Source organism: Gallus gallus, chromosome 14 (assembly GCF_016699485.2).
Source record: "Gallus gallus isolate bGalGal1 chromosome 14, bGalGal1.mat.broiler.GRCg7b, whole genome shotgun sequence".
Taxonomy (NCBI): domain Eukaryota; kingdom Metazoa; phylum Chordata; class Aves; order Galliformes; family Phasianidae; genus Gallus; species Gallus gallus.
The window spans coordinates 3,046,280-3,067,454 of NC_052545.1; the positions used below are offsets into that span (position 1 = coordinate 3,046,280).

At 41.3% G+C, this 21,175-nt stretch overlaps 1 protein-coding gene across 5 annotated transcripts in view; it reads right to left on the bottom strand.

Moving 5' to 3' along the window:
* Positions 1–21,175, bottom strand: part of MAD1L1 (MAD1 mitotic arrest deficient like 1) — a 320,017-nt gene that overhangs the window by 285,950 nt on the left and 12,892 nt on the right. Inside the window, exon 1 of one of the 5 annotated variants that reach the window (XM_046900995.1) lies at positions 14,710–15,758. The exons of the other annotated variants lie outside the window; for them this stretch is intronic. The gene's annotated coding sequence lies outside the window, so the exon portion shown is untranslated. Of the gene's footprint in view, positions 1–14,709; positions 15,759–21,175 lie in introns of those variants that run through there. 5 annotated transcript variants of the gene reach the window in all.

Sequence of the window (21,175 nt, forward strand, 5' to 3'; positions counted from 1 at the left end):
TCTGCAAGCAGCTTCCCTCAGTGCAATGGTGGAGTCCACGCAACCCCCAAAACATGCCCGGCTGGCATCAGCACATATGAAACCACACACAGAATGGCAGTATTCAGGAGCAGAATGTTATTAAAACTGAACATTGTGCTATGTAATTATAAAGATAACACCGAGAACAAATGACAAAAAGTGGTTTTCAAATGAGTGTAGATTACCCACTGGCTCTGGTTCCATCCTCCTGGGAAGCCAGAGCTCTCTCCTGTCCCACCTCCCCAGCCTGGCACTGTATTTCCTTTGACAATAACACTTAAGCAAAAAAAATAAAAAAAGATCAAAACCCAAACAAATGTGAACATTTGATACTAATTTGGAAACAAGCCTTCTTTTGCTCTAAATTTCAAGTCCTCACTGCTGTACTTCCTAACTTTCAACATGGAAAATGGCTTCTGCAATATTTTTAGTACTGCACACCATCAGCATTTTACAGACACTTGCTGGAAAGCTCTGCTGAGCTGTCTTAGTTAAGGACCTATTACCATTTCATGATGAACTGACAGTTACGCACTCAGAATCAGCTGTTGAAGTAACATTAAACCACAACTCAGTAAGCAGATGAAAGCGTTATAAAAAGTAAAAAACTGATTATATTTTAATTTATAATTTATTAGAACATCAACCTCTCATTGCTTCTATAAAGCGTTCCAAAATGCACAGCAAATGAATAGATTTGATTGCAGCTGGATACCTGGCATTAAAATTCAGCTATGGAAGCACAAGACAGAAGTAGAACTAAATAGGAAAATTAGCACTTGGGCAATTCCTTTTGGGGGACTAAGTTCTTCTCTGGCTTTTAATTTAAGTTTGTTTGGAACTAAGAAACTAATAACACACACTACATCACTCCTTTACCTACTTTTGGAAGTCTTGTGAAACACTTCTCCAGTTCAACACGGACACAGGACACACAGATTTGTGTCTCAATTAAATTGCATTAAACTGAAATGGAACATCCCCAGATTTTTGGCACAACGTTTTAGATGGATCCATAAACTGCTTTACACTCGAGCACAATTAAGTGACAAAGACCAGAGACAGAAGTCTTCAATAAAGTGACCAAAGAAGGTGAGAGCACAACTGTTCTGTGTGCAGTTCAAACCAATTCCTTATTTACTTTTTTTAAACAGCCTCCTTCAAAGTATAAAACCATATATGCTTTTCTATGGTGCACAAAAAGCACATTAAGATTTTGAATGCCTCCTCTCCCCATGAGGACTTTCTCTGCTTTTAAAGATTTCAGCTGTTTCAACAGAAAGGAACAGCATCTGAAGAACAAACACAGAACAACAACATGACAACAACAGAAAAATTCTGAAAAGGCATTTTAGTTATTTTAAATATTTGTGTGATTAGAAAGGCTGTGAGATGTCTGTAACAGTCTGATCCTGCATGTTTCATTGAGCGATTCCCCCAGACAGCCCTCTCTGTATACCTGAGCTCTGCAGCTGCCTTGACTCCCCCATCTCAGGTTTACAGGACTGCTGCCTGTTTTCCTCAAGCTTCACCAGCAAGTCCAGCAGCAGCTCAGACCCTGTGATGACTCGTCTTTCAAGAGGAGTCAAGGAATAATAACCATAACATACAGACTTAGCAGAATATAGCACAAAGAGCCCTTCGCTTGATCAAACTAACCCAAAGTAGCATGAGAAAACTTGCTTACAGCATCCCTATCTCCCCATTGCACCTATCACCATCCTGGTAGCAGACCTTGGCTTCTCTTCATTACACTGAAGGAAAACACTGCCAGTAAAATCTGGTGTCCACACCTGGAAGTTCTGAGCGATGTTTCACAGCGATCGTTCTGCAGCCAAACAGCCCCCCCAGCTCCACTCCACGCAGCTGCATCCATTTCTTACTGTTACCATGCCTATATCCTCCTTCAATGGCTAACTGTATTACACTAAACCATATGGTCAGAAATCCGCTATACACGATGCTCACAAAACAATTGAGTTCTCAGATTTCTTAGGTAATTAGAATACATTTAGCATGCAGTAACACTTGGATTAAAATGCATTGGAGAGCAATCATTTATCTTTATTTGTTTGAATTAAGGCACTAAGAGCTGTCAAAAACAACAAGAGCAAGGTACATTGTATATCATCCCCCCCAAAGAATGGGGGGGGGGAAAATGCATGAATGCATGCTTAGTACTTTTATGCCAAAAGCAAAGCAAATGGAGAAAGTCTGAGTAAATGGAAAGCAAGTTCCCTTCACTTAGAAGAGAAGCATCATTTGTGTGCAGAAGAATCAACAAATTCAATTGCTTCTTACCAAAGCAAGTGTAGCCATTAGCCACTTGAAGCAGAACAACTTTCTAAAGCAGCATTTTAAGTGCTTAAGTGTCTTGATGATTCCAAAGACAATTAATTGATGTTTCTTTTGAAACAACTGAAAAATTAGTAATTAATCTAATCAAGCCATTGCTTGAAGAAGGAAAAAAAAGAGAAAACTATCTTGGATTCCAGTTAATACACTTAGATATAACATCACAAATACTCATCTTTCAAGTTTCATTCCTACTTTAGAAATACTTCTGGTAAATACCTTATCATTTGGCTGTCATTAACATTCCAGACTCTGCTCATCCCTACCTACTGCTCTAATAGCAAACACAGAACATACCACTGAAATCTGGTGAGCACACACATTGCATAACTGGATGCAGCCATGTGAAGGGCTGTAATAGACCTCAAGGAGAGGGAATTTCATACACAGTCATTTCAAACCCATTGATTTGGAAATTAAGATAGCAATTATTATTTTCTTTGTCTAAATCTTGACTCAGAAGTCAGGTCACTGCAGGCTGCATCACATGACATGCAATTTATGGGCTTAAGAGAGACCACAATGAAACAAAAGCAATTTTGTAGAGTTTGATTAATGTGCTGAAGTTATGGGAAGCCATCTTTCGAAATGGGATCCAGCTCACCCAAATCATCACTGTAGTCTTCCAGGCTTCTGTTCTCTGGTTTAAACTGGGGAAGCACAGCAGGGTAAGTCTAATTGCCTGCCACCACTGCAGCAGGAGTCACTAGTTTTGCTCAGTACATTTTCTGCCACTGAAGTTCTGAATCAGCTTGCTGAAATTACACCTTTCAACACAGAGCTGTTAACCAGCTCAGCTCTCTTCTCATCAAAATATATCCTCAAGCTGTCACTGAGCTTACAGTGATACAGCCTGAGTCAGGCACCATCAGCCATGTGGGCAAAGTGCTGGGGGGGCTCACGTGTGAGACATAACTGTAACCTGGCCCCAGACACTGGTGAGAAGCCCAGGCTGCCTCTGCCACAGGAGATCAGCACCACAGCACTGCTTTGGTTTCTTTGGGGGGTTGAATTCTTTCAAAGAAATCTGCTAACATCGGCCTTCATTAAGAACCAAAACTAGCCTATGCTTTAAATGGAAAAGATTAATGAGGAAGACACTGTTAACGAGATAAACAAACGACACGGAGCTCTTACTAATGACAAGCAGATCCTCACCCAAGCTCTATTTGCAGTGGTGCTAAACCACAGGGATGCCCTGTAATTGCTCTGCTGTTTCACCTTATGGCATGAAGCTGACCACTTGCTATGACTGGAACAAAACATGTTTTGCTCTCCACTTGATTCAGCTGTCACTCTTCAGGGTTTTGCACAGAAGCTAATGATTTGTAGAATAAGTAATGAATAAAAACTATAGATTCTAAAGCTCTTACTTATGCTTGACATTTACAAACCAATCAAAGCCTATTTTGTCATGGCCTGCTCTCAACTCTCCTGAGTCAAAACAAAAAAGGAGGATAAAAACAATCTCTCTGGTATTATGACGGAGATGAAATCAATTCCTCCTTGCAGCATGCACTGCTATGTCTTATCCCAAAGGAGGAAAAAGGGACAACAGTCCACATTTCAATCACGCCGCAACACAGAAGAATTTTAATTAGTCTTTAACACAGTTGCATAAAATGAAACTGTTTATAAAGCCAAGAATAAGCCATTTAATATATAATTCAAGAAACACGGAGCATATCTGTAAAGCTATTAAATATTCTGTATCCTATGTTTTTCTAGTATAAAAAATAAACAGTTCTTAAGGTCTTCCCTTCTTCCTTTTGTTGGTTATCAAGGAGCCATAACAGGCCTATTGTACTTACTAATCCACACAAGCCACTGCCTTTGAAGTTCTTTCAAAGTATTGTTTGGTAAGAGGAGAGAAAAATCCCTCCATCAACAGCAAATTCCCCGAACAGCAGCACTGCTCTTCTCCGAGTCAGACAGCACTGTGCAGTACTGTGCGTTCCGCCTCACTCTTCTCTATGTTTGATCACATCTTATCACTACACAATCTCTTATAAACCAAAAAGCAGCACCCTGTGTTACTGAGGGTGATCCTTACATTTTCATGGATTCATTCACAACCAGTTTGAAATTCCAAATCAATCACAGCTTTGTACTACTCAAGACTAAGCTGACTTCTATGAATAACAGTTTTTTGCTCCACTCCTCCCCCCCCCTCCCCCCCCAAAAAAAAGGAATACAAATTAGAAATCAAAGAGTAAAAACATTAAACTTCTAAAGCACATTTTAGGTACATACAAGCAATAGTGCAGTAGTAGCCAAGTTGAAAATCCTTGATAATCATTTTGAAAGTGGCTGCTGCTGCTCACACACTGGGGCAGCCATCAGCACAATCTTTACAATCAGATTTTTCCTCAATTTGCAATTTAACTTATTGAATGTAATTACATATTAATGGTGATGCCGAAAGGTAATTTTTGCTGTGTGTAGTTTTGTACCTGTTGTCCCTAAGATTTCAAACCCAATCTGTAAACATAGTTAATCATGTAACATTTTCTTTTACTATAGCAGCAAAAGCCACAATACATCTTTTATCCTTCACAAACTCAATTTGAGAAAAAAATAGCTGAAAAACAATGTGAGGAAATATACAAAGCAGCTTGTTTCATGAAGCCATATCCAAGGTAGTTTTTTCCTATAGCTTCCATTCATCAGCAGAGTTGGAGCAACACAGGATAGTAGGAACCATTTGTTGGGGGGAAAAAAAATACAGCTTCACAAGGGGGGGGATAATGTCAAGCTAATCCAAAGAACCAGAACAGAATATCTGATTCTTATCATGAGTATCCTAGGATTTGTAAGGTATTTGAATAACTGTAAACAGCCATAAGAAATAAGTATCTGAAATTGGAGACTGAAACACAATGATAGGCTCATTGGGAAGGAGCTCTGAATAGAAAGATGCGGTGTATTTCAGAGAGAACATTTAACTGAGGCTCATTACAAACCCTCAAGAAGATTCCAGGCCAACCACTGGCATTACATGAGGCTGAGGAGGTACCCTAAAAGCCAAAATTAAAGGAATAAATAAAATTCTCAAGCAACCAGACAGAAGTCTCTTTCTAAACATCGAGTCAATAGATAAGAGCTGGTTCAGGAACTTGCACCCCACAAAGCTGAAGGCCGGCTGGGATGGCTGGTTCCAATGGAAGAATCTCTGCTAGAAAACGTGACAGCATTCAAATTAAGTAGGAATGGAAATAAACTGATTACATTAGAAATGATCACTATTTTATTGAACCTCTGCTAGTTCTACTATGTGATATTATTTCAAAGACATTTGCAGATACTTGGAGTAGCAAGAAATCAACAAACATCGGCTTCTTTTCAAGGAGGAAAGAAGAAACATGCATCAAACACACCCTTCTGGCTTCACTTCCACACATACAAAAATTACAAACAAAGACATCATTTTTAAAGATAACCAGGGCTCCTCTCTGATAGCAAAAGTTAAATACTGCCACTAGGACTGGGTATGACAACCAGCATTTATTTAACTATTGTAACAGAGTTCACTGAATTGATGGTCTTGTTCTTCTGACGTTTCTCTGAGATAACTCTGGCAGGATACTGATTTATCTAAGTTCCTGTATTGTTTTCAGCATCTTCTCTGATCATAATGCTTTCCCAGACTCTTATCACTGCAAATATTTGCCAGCAGGAGCACAAAATCCCTCATACAGAGCAAAAGTAAATACTGTTATTGCCTACCTTCAAGTCCTTACAAGCGTCTAGGCCATGCTTTCAGCTGCATTTAAGATAAAGTGGGATTTGACATCTCATGCTTTATTTTTATTTATATCCGATTACAATCACACACCACTTCCATATCACACAGGAATGGGCACTTTAAATTGCAACTCTGAGCTACAATAAAAGTTACTTTAACTATTTTTTCGGAGTATAATCCAATAACATTAGTCACAGGTGAAGTTATGGTAACAGTTTTAGAAAGAACGAAGAGCATGCTGATAAGATGTTCAGCTGGAGCATTGTTCTTTTAAACAGAAAATTGAGGTTAAGTCTGTTGCTTTGATTAATTAAAAACTACCCAAACCTCAATCAAGGATTATTTCAAAGCTTTTCACAGCAGACATCTCACCGCTAACAGGAGCACAAAGTGAAACAGCCTGGTTTCAGCAAGGATGGGATGCTAAAAAAAAATGTTACTGAAGAACAGAAAGTTGATAAATTATTATATTTATCATGGAAAAAAGAAAACAATAGTGGGACAAATGAAGTAGAAAATGCCTAAGGCAGGCACTTGCACTGTCAGCAGCAGCAAGTAATTTGTATTAAGACAGCCCAAAGGGCATCAGCTACCACTGAGGCTCCATTCAGGGTAGATATGTCATGTGCATAATTTACTTAGGGATAAGAGTAGATTTCTACTCTCTAAAACAGACCAAAGAAAAACCTAAAATTCTGGAGCTGGAGATACAAAGTTTAAGCTGATCTGACTCAGGACACTGAAAAAAAAAAATCTCTCTAATTCAGCTCCAGTATAGGAATTTTTAATCCCAAGTTCATTTAAAGGACATTAAAAGTTATCAGCTACAAGAGTTGTATCCTTAAGCAATTTAAGAAACCAAAGCTTTAAGTGGTTCAGGATCAGTGTGCAATGCTATTTTGATGAGTGCAATATTAATAAATTAATCCTGAGACATAAGCTTAAATCCAAGCTTTTTGCTGAGTCTAACCCTATGTTCAACTACTGCATCACTTCCCAATAGTTGCCTCCAAGCTTTTACCCTTCAGAGCCCATTGCTCAGGTACCAGTGTCAGCAACCTCTCAAGTAGGTTGCTGCAAGCCCTACCACCAACCTCTGGCCTCCTCCCTTAATGCAGCACAATCCTCACCCAGCTGTCCATGAGAACTGGCATGCAAGCTTAAGCTCAGGAAAATGAATTGCACAGGTCCCCAGACACATGTAAATAAAATGAAGAAATTTCAGATTAACAGTGCTGCCTTCAAACCCTTCCCCCAGCTCAGGGAGGATTAAAGAGGACTTCAAAGAAGCTCAAGTTCCAATTAGAACAGTGTGACCACCCCAGGGACACAAATATTCCTCTGATTAGCGAGATGCGCTCTTTGAACTGTTTTGCTAAAAAAAAAAGCTTTCCCAACTTTAAACAAATGAAGAATTTTTTTTTCCTGTAAAATTTAACATTCAAAGTGAAGGACAAACAACATTTCAGACAAAAAGTTTCATGGAAGCCCATCAACGCACCAGCTCTACACAAGTACTAACAGACAAGAGACACACCAAAAATGAAACACCGTGGTCCCACTACAACCAGATTCCATGAGTCATTAAAACAAAAGAATAACTCAAAGTGACATTGTTGTAACAGTGTTAGAGCCAAAGAGAGATGGCACAAAATCCCACTGCAGTTTACAAATCAGTCTCATCAGCCCTTCTCTCTCGGGAGGGCAGAGCACACCAATCCCACCTCTTCTCAAACTCTTTCCTCAACATCCAACTCTCCCAAGCTGCACATATAAAGCACTTCTCATCCAAGTCCTTTGACGCACAATGATATTAAAACACATGCCCTCAGCCTTGGAAATAAGCACTGATTTAAGCAAGAGCCCTTACTATGCTTCCCACCCACAAAACCAACTGCCTTCCCACTCAAGCCCCTCATTCCCAAAAACAGAGTTGAATTACATACTCTGAAAGGTTTAGCACCATGAATGATAACCGTAAGAAGAAATGCTGGGAAAATAACTGAATCTTCAAGCATGCCAAAGCTAAGTGGATATAATAAACCTGCTTGTGAAAGCCAGAACCCAATCACCATCATCCATAAATAACGAATAATTCACGTCAGAAGGAAATAGAAGCAGACTTAAAGACACGTTCACAGAAAGTGGAACTGCTGTAGTGTAACACATTAAAGATGTAAACAGAGGCATTTCAGCAATTACTGTTTTCTCTGTCAGCTCACTCACAGCAAACCAGTACTTCAGCTCAGCTGCCCGCACCAAGCACAGGGCAGCCAAAATCTATTACAGTCTCCCTATGCCCTTGCCACAGGCTCCCGTGGCTGGGACTAAGATAAGAGCTGGGCTGGTGTCGCAGGCAGCTCGACATCATCTTGGTTTATGACAGCAGTAAAGTTTTAATCACTTGTAATGCCTGCAGCTACAAGGGGAGGCACTAATGAAATTAAACATCAGTTACTAAAATATGAAATGCACTTACAGAAGAGAGCTACCTGCTCTCTCCATAAAGAGAAACAATCTAACATTCCTACTTCCCACCACTTCTACATCCTCCCTTGCATCTACACTCATCTTCAAGATCTCATTTCATCACACTGTGCAGTAGGACATACAAGACAACCATAGCCAATTACTTTTTGTTAAATTGGCTTTGCAGAACCAACCAGATAGCAATGAGGGATTAAGAACCACTGGTCTGGAAGTATTCTCAGTGTTTACACCACTCAAGACCTCTCTCCTCCAGGATCAGCAGCTCCCAGGCTCTGCCCCTCGCTGGCATGACTGCAGTTCTAACAGCTCCATGCTTGCAGAAAACATCTATGTAATATCCTTAATTCCTCTAATTCTTCTTGAGCTTGTTTGGGAAGACAGAAAGCACTTCCAATGAGTATAAACAGATCTCCCATTTATACAAGTTACAGAAATCTACGGGTCGCCCAGAGAAGTTGTGGATGCCCTATCCCTGGAGGTGTGCAACCAGTCCACATTAGAGGGTTGGAACTCAATGATCTTTAAAGTCCTTCCAACCTAAGCCATTCTGTGACTGCATACTTAGAACAAACAAACAAAAACAGCAGCCATTAAGCCACAAAGCAAGGTAATGCCACAGTTAACCTCTTTCTCCCTAAGCTTGGCTGAATTCTGAAGTTTTCCTGCTACATCACTGAGAAAATTTTTAATGTCCTTTAACAACTTTGGCTTACACCTTGAGCCTGTGCCAGCTGAAAGCATTCTCCATCCACAGCTCAATCCTCCTTCCTATGGTGAGCCACAGCTGCCTGCACGGATCTCCCCACTTCAGAAGCATCTCAAAAGCAGTGCCAGAATCCAGCTTTTCTTACAGAGCTCAAAACCTCCACTAAGTTTCATACTCAACCTCTGCAAACACAGGATTAAAATGAAAACAAAGGCATATGGAAATAAAGTCCCTCTGCTCAGAAGTAACTTTGCAAATGCTTACAGAACAGTCAGCCCCATGGTAAAGCATTTCCAGAGTTATGCAAGGAATCCAGAGTTTCTAGAGCTGCCACACCATTTTCTACCAGATTTACCATTACTTTTGCCAGGAAGAAAAACCCTGCAGACAACACATGACAGAATGACAGAAAGAAGATATTAAGATTTTGTAACTGCCGCAGTGCAAAGAGCTCTTTATGACCCCAAGAAAGAAGATAAGTGATCATGACTGAATTAAAAAAAGCTATTTCCCCCTCCTCCCCCCCAAGTTCCACCTTTCCTGTAAGTTGATGATCTTCTCAACCAGCATGAGCCTCCCACAAAACCAGCCCCACTCTGCATGAGCATTTTGCTTCTCGTTTCACCTCCTTCCAAAAGCTGAGCTCTGACAGGCTCATACATTCTCTGCTGGCATTCCTTCTCCCATATAGAACCACATACAATCCTGAGGGAATGGGCACAATTACTGCAGTGAGAGATGCATATATCCTACAAAGAAACCTTTGCTTCAAACCCAGGGAAGTACATAAACAATCCCAAATCCCAGGAGCACATACAGTCTGACTGCTTTTTAAAATCAGGATTAAAACATTCAAACAGTTTCTAAGAAAGGAGAGAGGAGAGCTGCCTATTGATTTTGTATCAGGTACTTCAGAAAAGAAGGGGAAGAGCATAACAGTTGAAACAAACGGTGCTGTCCCAGCCATACTCCTCTCAGAAAACACACAGGCTTTAAATACATGAAAGCAGTTCAACCGTGCAGTTACCTCTGAAAGGCCAGTTACCTAAATTGGGCTGCATAGCAGAGAGGAATAGAAATGAGACAGAGTCAAACCACCTCCAGAATGAATTTGAGGGGGAGAGGGCACGTTTCACAAGAGGAAGGGGTTTTGCTCCCACCTTCCCTCCTCCTCTCTCACCCTCCTGCAGCCGTCACAGCCCAAAGAGACAGTAGAAGAGGATTCCATTAATAAATATATTTCAACTTTCTTTTCAATGGCACTAAAAATGTATGCAAATCCATTCATAATTAGGTTTAAAAATTCCATTTCATGGGCTAATCAGACTTCAAAAAACTCAATTTTAGTTTTAATCAGATTTTAACAAGGATATTAAGTCCATTCCGTTCAGAAGAGGGAGAAACGGTGAATTTAACACAAAATGTATTCAAGCTTAGCTCTGGGAGATAATTAAATAAAATTAATTTGGCAAGGGTTGTCTGTAAATGGAAACGCTCCAGACAGCGGAGCACATTCCTGAAGGAAACAAAAGCAGTTCATTACTGTACAATGAGATACAATGCTCACTGTTCAGGCAGAAGGGAACTGCAGCTCCTCCACAGTAGCAGGACAAGCTGGGCCCTCCAGCTGCCTCCAACAACACAGCAGTTTGTGGGGAAGATGTTAGTTATTTCCTTCTCATTTCAGCTACAGCTCTTAAGCCTCTCACCCAGCACAGGAAGGATGGAAAATGCAGGAGACCACATATACAGGCGTAGTGATTTCCAGTCATTAAGAAAGAAAAGCAAGAGACAGCTCCTTGAACTGTGAAATCCCTCAGTCAAGGTGGTCAGCAAGGATCTCGTCACATATAATTTCATATCCCATAGTTTAGATCTGATTTCCAGCTTCACACTAGGAGCATCTCACCCTCCCCTGCAACACCCACAGGTGGAGAAGGGTTTTAAAACTTCAGTAACTGTCCCTCTCATGCATCAGTTCCAGAGGACCAAATAAACATTTCCCAGCCCCTGTACATCTTCATGTCTCCTTCATGCTGCTTCTTCCCCAGCTACACTGCCAACTTCCAAAGCACAAAGCACCTCCTTGACCTCAGTACTCACACCTATTCATCTTTACCTTGCTCTTGGCACTGATGATCACTTCCTAGCTCCCTCACCTTGCCCTTTTCCCTCAATCTTTTTTGGAAGAGCACTTTAGCATAGGGAATTTGTCTTACTCTTCCTTGTGAAGCAGCACAAATGCACGGGGTTATGCAAATATGGACAAAATAACTTGAGAAAAATATCAACTGTGTGTAGGTAAACACCCCAAAGTCAGGCTGATGAAGATGAAGATCACAAGTGACCTCAGCTCTGCCTTCCTTTGTTTGCACAGTCAGGTCCTCCAACTCCATGCAGGATTTTCATATATACTGTTAAGAATCAGCTTAACCAGCACCTCAGAAAACATCGATGATTATGTCAAAGACATCAGCAATCTCAGGCACAGAAATGCAAATCTTTGAACACTGATATTATCAGATTTGTCTGACATTTAACTACTAACACCACACAGCACAGACTGTCCAGGAAAGTCACCTCTGACAGATGCTTAACCAACACATATCATGAAAACAAACCAGAAAGAGCTGACTTCAGGCTGCATCAGAAGAGGGGTGGCCAGCTATGAGAGGAAAGTGATAGCCTCTCCCTACTCTGCCCTTGTGGGACCCATCTGGACTACTACCTCCAGGCCTCCTCAGTGCAGGAGATGCAGAGCTCTGCGAAGACCTCACTGCAGCCATCCAGTACTTGAAAGGAGCTTACAAACAGCAGGGGGACCAACTTTTCACACCATTGGATAGTAACAGAACAAGTGGGAGTGGCCTTAAACCAAAAGAAGATAGGTTTCAGTTAGATGGTAGGAAGACATTTTTTTTAACTTAGAGGGTGCTGATGTGCTGGAACAGATTGACCAGAGAGGCTGTGGGTGTCCCATCCCTGGAGAGACACAAGGTCAGGTTGGGTGGGAAACTGGGCGGCCTGATCTAGAGGTTGGCAATGCTGCTCATGGTAGGGGATTGGAACAAGATGATCTTCAAGGTCCCTTCCAACCTAAGCCATTCCATGAGATTCTATGAAAGTTACAGGTTTAATCAGTAGCCTACAAATTATACTCACATAGACATCCTGTGGTTAAACAGAACAGTACAGGATACAGGAAACAAGCATTTTACAAGGATAAAAAGAAACTATTTGAAGCACCTAACTACAATCAAAAGACTGAATTTGAGAAACAGCATGTTTATCTTTAGCAGCTATAACAAGCCTTACAGACAGAAGTACACACATTCGCAGAGACCTATGTCTACCCAACTGGAAAAAATATATATTTCAGAGTACTTTTTCACTCTTCCTCTCTACCAGCCTTCCAAATATCCAAATATATCAGTTATTATGAAGAACCCATTGCATCTCTCTCTCCCTGCCAACTCCTGGCAGGCAGGCAGGCAAGCTGATAGGTGCTCTGTCACCTTGACAAGTGGGCCAGCTCTCCAGAAGGCAGATGATGTCTTTGGCAAAGTCGCACTGGAAGCCATCAGACCTAAATGAAAGGCTTGTCACAAAGCAGGCTTGATGCCATCATCCTTGGCTGATGAATTTGCAGAAAACCACCTGAAGCCACAGAGCTTTTAACTCTGGGAATACCAAAAGCATATAGACAAATGTTATTTGCAAACATATTGGTAAAACCAAGTTTAAAGAAATCATAACTAGGTTGAAGCATCATCTTCTGAGCTCAGCTAGTAACAGAGCTGCAAAGTAGCACCAACACCTGCCCAAGGTAACTGATGAACAGCTGATTTCTTGAGTTACATTGAACACATTCTCAGAGGCAGATAACAATTCCTGCCATCCTTAGAGAAGTGAGAAGGATATCAAGCCCTCACTGAACATCTTGGGCATCACAACATGAGAACAATTGTTTTCACTGTAGCAGAAGAAAAGTGAACTTTGTCAGCAAGGCGTAACTTCAGAGTTTTTGGGTTTTCCCATGTCCTCCTATCCAATAAATGCATCTTCCTTTCACAGAAACCAATATGCTATTCCTATCAGAGAACCCCTGGGAGACAGCTTAAGCAAGTAACAAGAAATCAAAAGCAATTCCAGCAGGAACGCGCTAGGAAATGGTTCTTGCAGTAGTTGCACATCTCTCCCCAACAAATGAGCACAGCAATTGTTTATTTTACTGATAAGATTGTTGAGGAAAGACATACAGAAAGGGAGCGCATAAGGATGGTCAGAGTGGTACTAGAAAAGCAGAGAAGAGATGCTCCATATCTCAAGTAAATGCATTCCTAGAAAAGCTGCAACTGCACCTACTTGGAAAGGTCAGACTGACAGATCTTAACTCCATCGATAGCAAAAGGCAGCAAAAGTCAAACGCTGCTTCACTGCACAGAGGCTCCCAACACTACTCCAAACCATATCACTCCCTCCCATGAATGCCACTCTGTGCAGACATCACTTCATCAGGAGAAATGTTGCTTGGTGAAGAGCAAAACACACGCAGAGCACATTTCAGAGCACCAGCAGCCCTGAGGCAATAAAGAAGATATAAAAACTTGCAAAATTAAGCTTCATCAGTGCACTGCCTGCATTACAGTGGCAGGGAGAAAACTAAGATTCCACGCACTTTCACCTCTATACCTCTGTGTGATACTTCACAACTTTGTTACATAATAAGTCAAGCTCTAAAGAAACAGGAACTGAAACAGTATCAAAGCAAAGCATGTCTCTATTTATTCTGTGCACATAATACATAGTATCTCCCACCTGCAAGAGTTCTTACTTTAAAAACAAACAACAGGTGAGGACCCCAAGGAGAATCCCTCCTACTGAACCACAACCCAGGCTGATGGAAGACAGCTAACCTCACCCTTCTGCTTTGTGCCTCACTTGTTAGCCTGGGCCTGCCTATTTAGGACAGGATTCCATTGCCTCAGAATTGCCTGCACCCTAAGAAGTGTTTCAAAACATGCAGTGTTTTTGCTCCTAGAAGTCACACTGATTTTTTTACCCCCTCTCCAAACAATGCAGCCACATATATGTTTACAAGCATGCTTTTTAATAGCATAGCTTGTGAGGAAAGAAAACATAGCCCAGGTAAAGACTCGCTTTGATCACAAATATTCAGCAGCAAAAGGGTCCCAAAGGAGGAAAGACTGAAGCTTAAGGACAAGGCTTACACAGTCACATTACAAGGCATTTAATCTAGCTTGTCAGAGCTAGCAGCATTTTAACGATGCTGAAAAACTGAAAGCTTAATACTCGTACACTTCCATTTTCCTCCCACCCCATCCTGATGCTGCTCTGCGAGCTACAATTAAAACAGAAAATGAGAAATTACCGAGCTGATCCAGTACAGAACTCTGCCCTGCCCCGATGTCAAACCAAAGACAAACGATTCAGGCAGTGCCATCCCAGCTACCAGCAAAATCCCCGCTCCAGGTGTTGGTGAGGGAAAGTTCTACCCAGAAACAAAGCTTTTTCAAAACACTATCAAAGAAACTTGCACCAAATAGGCTCAGAAAAGCGTGTCTGATGATGTGGATCATATCTTACCCACAGCAGTAGGTAAAGCCTTTTTAATAGTTCAGCACATTCCTTCTAGCATACTGTCTATCTCTCAACAAGAGCAAAGGTCAGCAGCCCTCATTGTTCAGACTCCTGCCCACATCTATGTTGTGAGTTGTTATACACAACGTAGAGGCAGAAAGATCAACATGGTCTACACACACTCACTAAAAACGCCTTTTCCCATTTCCAGTTCTCAAAAAAAAAAAAATCTGATCTTAACCCCAGCAGCTCCAAACTAAAAAGAAGTTTCCTTTTATACTCTTTAAATTCATTCCCTTGCTAACAGTTAGGAAAATATGCATCCATATGGAAATGGGATTAAGAACCCCCCTAGATTAGGCTCTGTCCAATCTCTTGCTACTATCTGGCCATCTTTCATAACCTTGTGGAGCTGCAGCTCAGCAGCTATTTGTGTACTTCTGACCCCACTGGCAGCTGCCTTCCCACAGATTAGAACCTCCTTCCAGCTGTATTTGTGGTGTGGCTTCAGAGATTTGATTTAAATACCAGTGTTAGCCTATAGCATAGATGTTTTTATTCTCCTCACTGGTACTGACTGCCCTCCCTTCTTCCGCCTCACTTCCACTCCTGTCAGTCAGTTCTGCCTGCCCAACTTCTGCATTTTAATGGATCCTCCAAATTTGGCACTTTAGCACTGTAACACAAAGGAAAGCACAGCAATGACAGCAGAGCAGCAAGGTCCCAGGCTGCAGCAAGTGAGGGTTTGCCCAGATGCAACAGCCGCAGGCACAGAAATAAAGGAAAGAAGCTGCTTACCTTCAGAAGGCCTTACACACACAGGGATCCCCAGCAAGAGATGCCCTCACCTCTACTGCCAGCCCTTAGATGAGGGCTGGGAAGGAGTGGATCCTGGTTCTACCCTTCTGGTCACTCAGTGATTGCACTGCATGCACCTGAGCCCCTCTGGGCTGACCCTGCCTTCCCACCAGGCGCTCAATCAGTGGTTCAGGCCCTAACTCAGCATTTCCACTACAAGCACACCAATTTTTCTGCAACAAAAATCATATGTAGAAATATTAAAGAGGATCCTAAGGCTAATCTTTAAGGACTTCTGCTCATCCATGTATTTTTCTTTCAACAATACTTCATCTACTATTGCTTAAACAATTCTTTACACATCCTATAGTTCTCTAGCCATTTTCAACCTCTCCTGCTTGGTTTGTACTTTCCCAAATGGCTCTCTTGATCAAATGTTACAGTGAAGTTCAATTATGTAAGATCTACAGCACTTTGCTTGACAAGATAATCAATTTCCTAGACAAATAAAGCTGATGTATTAGCCTGGAACAATCCATATTGCTACTCCTTGATCCAACCACAAAGGCATTGCCCTTATATTAAGGCCATACCCACTAATACAGGGGAGTAACACTATAATAATATGAACACTTACTGAAGCATTTTGCTTTTGTGTATTTTGAGGATGGTTTTTAAAAAAGTATTTGCTCTGGTAAAAGAAAACTGTTCTTAATAAGCATCTCCAGTATCCATCTTTACATGTCTGTTAAAAAGTTTCCCTGCAAATATGAACTTTGAAGATAAAGTGTAGGATATTGCACATTTACATCAGAGATAAGGCAAAGCACATCCACTTAGAAAACTTAGAGTTAAAATACTCAAAGATGCTAAAACAGAATTGAAAAGGTAAAATTAAAAATGAGCTAGAGATTATAATGGGTACTGAGTGTGTGGGAATGACAAAATGAGAGGCTGAATAAAAATCAAGCACAAACATCTGAGCCCTCTGACAGTAGCAAACCATCCCCTTGCTGATTAGTCCCTGCTATTTAAATGATAATTTCACTTTTAAGGCAAACAGGACTGCTTAATGTAAGGAAAGTGACTCTTTATGAAAGCATCTCTGCTTTTGAAAGCTTCTCCTTCACAGCAGAGTGAGCACCTGAGTTCGAGCCCATTTACACATAACATGGGTCACTACACGCTGGGAGAGCTACTCTTACCCAACTGTTTCCCAACAGCATCTCAAATACTACTTGCAGGAGATGTGTCAGCAACGTGAACTGTTCAAGTTTGTCCAAGATTGGCAAGTCCCCAGTGGCAAACAATGCACTTGCTACACAAGATAACACCAGCACACATTTCTAAAACCAATCCTGCTCCTAGGGAAAAAAAAACAGCTGTAGGTTTATTGGATCAGGAACTGCAGCCCTATGCAAGCTGGGACAATACTGTGTATTCTGGTCAAAAAAGAGTCAATAGAAACATAAGTGATTTTCCCCCTCCCCAGAACGAGTTTGCTGTAACTTGCACTTCCAAAATAGAGTTCTTAATCCACAGTAGGAATCATTCCCTCTTTTCTTCAATTTCGTTGCTCTCCAGACAGCTTCTGTTGGTGATCTACCACAGCTCCCCAAATAATTCTTCAACAAGGCAGAGAAGGCTGTTGAACAACAGCTCAGTCCATCCTCAATCTCCAGAATGCTGGAGCTGTGATCCTAAAAAGACAGTGACCCTCGCCCTTCATGTTACAAAGGTCTGTGAAGAAAGGACAGATGTATTTTTGAAGCAAGCTTGCTTACTACTTAACCTCATTTCTGATGCCCAGGTGTGGGTGCTGACCTATTACATTCCTACACACTTTACCCTCAAGACCTGTTAGACTGAGATATTTAAATGGAAGCAAAAGCATTAATTGCAACAAAGAACAATAGCATTCCTGAACATCAGAGAGAAGTACAGTGCTTTTAGAGAAAACTCATATTGTACAGGGAAATGTTGGGCAAGGTTGCCTGTCCCATCATTTCAGTGAAGTACTGGCAGGAACAGACCTACACCACTCAGCAACCTGTGGAAACTGGAGTTTGATTTTGAGTTGACAAAGGAATATTTTCTCTCTACAGCATACAAAAAGCATTCTATCAAGGAAATCTAGAACATAAGGCACTGCAGAAAGTTAAGAATAACACGTGCATTCTAGCAGTACAGGATAACAACAGAAGAGCTTATAACAATACTCCAACATATGCTGCATGTCACATTCAACAAATAACAGTCTCCTCCATTATTTCCCTGTGTAAAGAATGGTGGCTTCAGTAAACACACAATTACTGTGAGACAGCCACAACTTGTTTTCTCTTGAGACTTCCACCTTGTTTGCCAAACACGAAGATCCCCGTCAGAACTGCTCAGGCACTTCTCCCTCAAGAAAATGTTAAGTGTTTCTAAAGCAAAGCTTTCATCTTTTACACAAAGTCCTAAAAATACAAAGCACGTAACACTCACTTACAAATGAACACAATTATTATCCTCATTATCCCTTTCAATCCTGGCTGCTCATTGCCACTTCCTCTGCCCTGCACTGAAACTACACAAGTACTTACACAACCACACAATAACGTGACCAGGTACCCAATCTGAATGAAAGTTGATTTTCCCTTCTTGATTACCTTTTGTTACACAGAACCACCTCTTTCAGATGCAGTGCTCCAAGAATCAGAAAACACAAGGTGAACAGATCATTTTCACACAGACGCTCACTTCAGAATCCCCTCAGGACAGAAACAGAGGAACTGCTGCAAGCTGAGACTAAGCTGTCCTGGCAGGACTGCATAAGAGAAACTCACACATTCATCCTTGTGCAGAATCCTTCAGAAATCCTTACTTTAAGGTACTTTGTGGGATATCAGCAACCTACACACAATAGCCCTCTTTCCAGAGTGAATTCTCCATCTTCAGTGGAAGGCAGAAAATATAAAATTAAACTTCTGAAAAACACCTAGAATACAATAATTCTCCTCTCCATAAAGAGGAACAGTTGATACTCCTTCCATGAGGTAACATAAGGACTTGCAACTGTATATTTTCTGAAGCGAGTACTTATTTTGTTTCCCTCTGCGTGGTGTTTATCTTCCTTTCTTGTGCCCAAGGGATTCCCACCGTGACAGAACAGCTTGTTTTACACTGGGAATCTTGTCAGCAGCAGTCATGCAACTTTCAGCATGTTCACAGATCCTAAGTTACAATTATTTACCTAACGCTTGCACACACACAATCTTGATTTCCTCATACCACGCTAATTCTCATTTTCTTTTCTAATTAGAGAGATAGTTCTAAAGTATGGATCCACCACTATGCAACCTGGATCAAAATGACAAAAAAAACCCACAGAAATCAGTGCTTTAAGTTCAGGGTCAGTGGTCCAATGACAGCCAACATCAGGCACTCTTTCACCCCTGACTGATGATGAAAGAGCAGGTGGCAACAACAGGCTACTCCAATGTAAGCTCCAATGTAAGTATTTGTTTGACCAGGGAATGACTGTGCCCCCATTATGACTTTACTGGAACCAACAACAATAACCCCCCAGTCTTGCCTTGACTGGTTGCAGTTAAGTATCCAGAAACACATATTCAAATTCAAAGCAACTCAAATTATTTTGGCATGCACTGCTTTGTACATCTGTCAACAGGTTATTCTTCCAAACCAGCAACGACTTACTCATAATGGACATTCAGAGAAAGGTAAATTACTACCTTGTGAGAAAGGAGAAGATTATGAGCTTCATTCACTACTGCAAAGATATTCAAAGCCTTGGATGGAAGAGAGTGCTAAGCATAGCTAATCACAATTCAAAAAGGAAACTAGAGGACTCCAATATTCTCCCTTCTCTCCTATTCACAGGAAAAAAAGCACCAATCCACCACTAAATGCAGAATCAAGGAATTTGATTCCCTTTTCCCTTCTCTCTCCTCCCCACCCCCAACTCCAAAAGCAGAATGAGCATAGAAGGACTACCCATACGGAGTGTAGCACCTGTGTAGCTACAAATTACTTGCCACTTAATTAGACCCTTTCTCAGAGAGGAAATGCACGCACACTCACACTATCTCCTCATCCTAATTGGTCACAGACACTGCAGGAAGCCAGTCCCCAGGATCTGTCAGCCAGCCAGCCCACAGATGTTTCAGAAAGAAAACCAGGTCAGCATTAACAGGTTCACTTCTTTGGCTCTAGGCAACAGGTCAGCAGATCAGTGTCTGCTGTCTGCAGCTGGCAGGCTCCACTAAGTGAAAACAGCCCTTAAACATTGGCCTGAATTGCTGTCAAATCTGCACTTCTCTACAGGTCTGGACAGCAAGCACACGAAACTGCTACAACAGCTCAATGTGATACCACTGAAGCTAACTGAATTCACCCTCGTAAATTAAAGGATGACTACAGGTGCTCCCTAAACTCATGCTTTGTTAAAGCAAAGAGTGTCTCCAGGTCAGCCTTCCACCACAGGCATCAGGACTAAGATCTCTCTTCCACTGTAACCATATCAGATGCAGTTCAGGAAGGTCCAGGTCACAGCTGGAGTCCCTGAGCAGCACAGAAGAGCCTACTCTCTTAATACACATCATAATTTTTAGAACACACAAGTTCGTGGAATATCAATCCTTATTTTGTATTTGGTATCTCCTACATGCTGCAAAAGGGAGAGGAAGAACAACAATGGTAGGTGGGGAAAAAGTCAGGTTGAGATGATTTTCTATTAAATACAATAAAGTGAAGAATATGCTGTGTAGATATGAAGCTTACAAAGTTGGTTGAAAGAAAAGCTCTGCTCTGTATGTTGTTAGAGAAATATGCTCAAATCTTCTCCATACCACTGTATCTTACTACCCTAAGCAGGAAAAGAAACTGGATATTGAGACAGTAACTGCATGTATACAGCACTGAACAGTTTTCAGAAGTTTTGATAGCAACAGTGACAGATTTTCTTTAAACTACCTGATGCATCTTAACATGCCCAGATGATGTTTCTTTTAGCCCAGGCTGAGCCTGCTGGCCTGAAGCAGAAAACAGTTTTCACAGCAGCAGGTGAAAGGATGCCACCTCGTGGGTGGTTGCATACACTGTCATCAAAATAACCCACCTGCCTTTCCACATGCTGACAACACTCAGCCTTCCAGTAACACTTTTCTGTTAAAATATGTATTGCAGATGACAGTCAAGAAATCACACGGAAAACATCCCTAAGCCAGTAATGCACCTCTAAGAAAATAATCGAGTCTGTCGAGATTTCACTGATTCTTAACTGAAGGTGGTCAATAACAACTACACAAACATCATGTTTTGTAGAAATACAAATGGTGTCAGCACAGCCTGGAGGAGAGAACACAAGAAGCATGTTTTCACAATGTTAAGTCTTTCCTACAATAGCCATCCTCAAAGACGAAGATCAAAAATGAGCAATACCTTCTACTCACAAA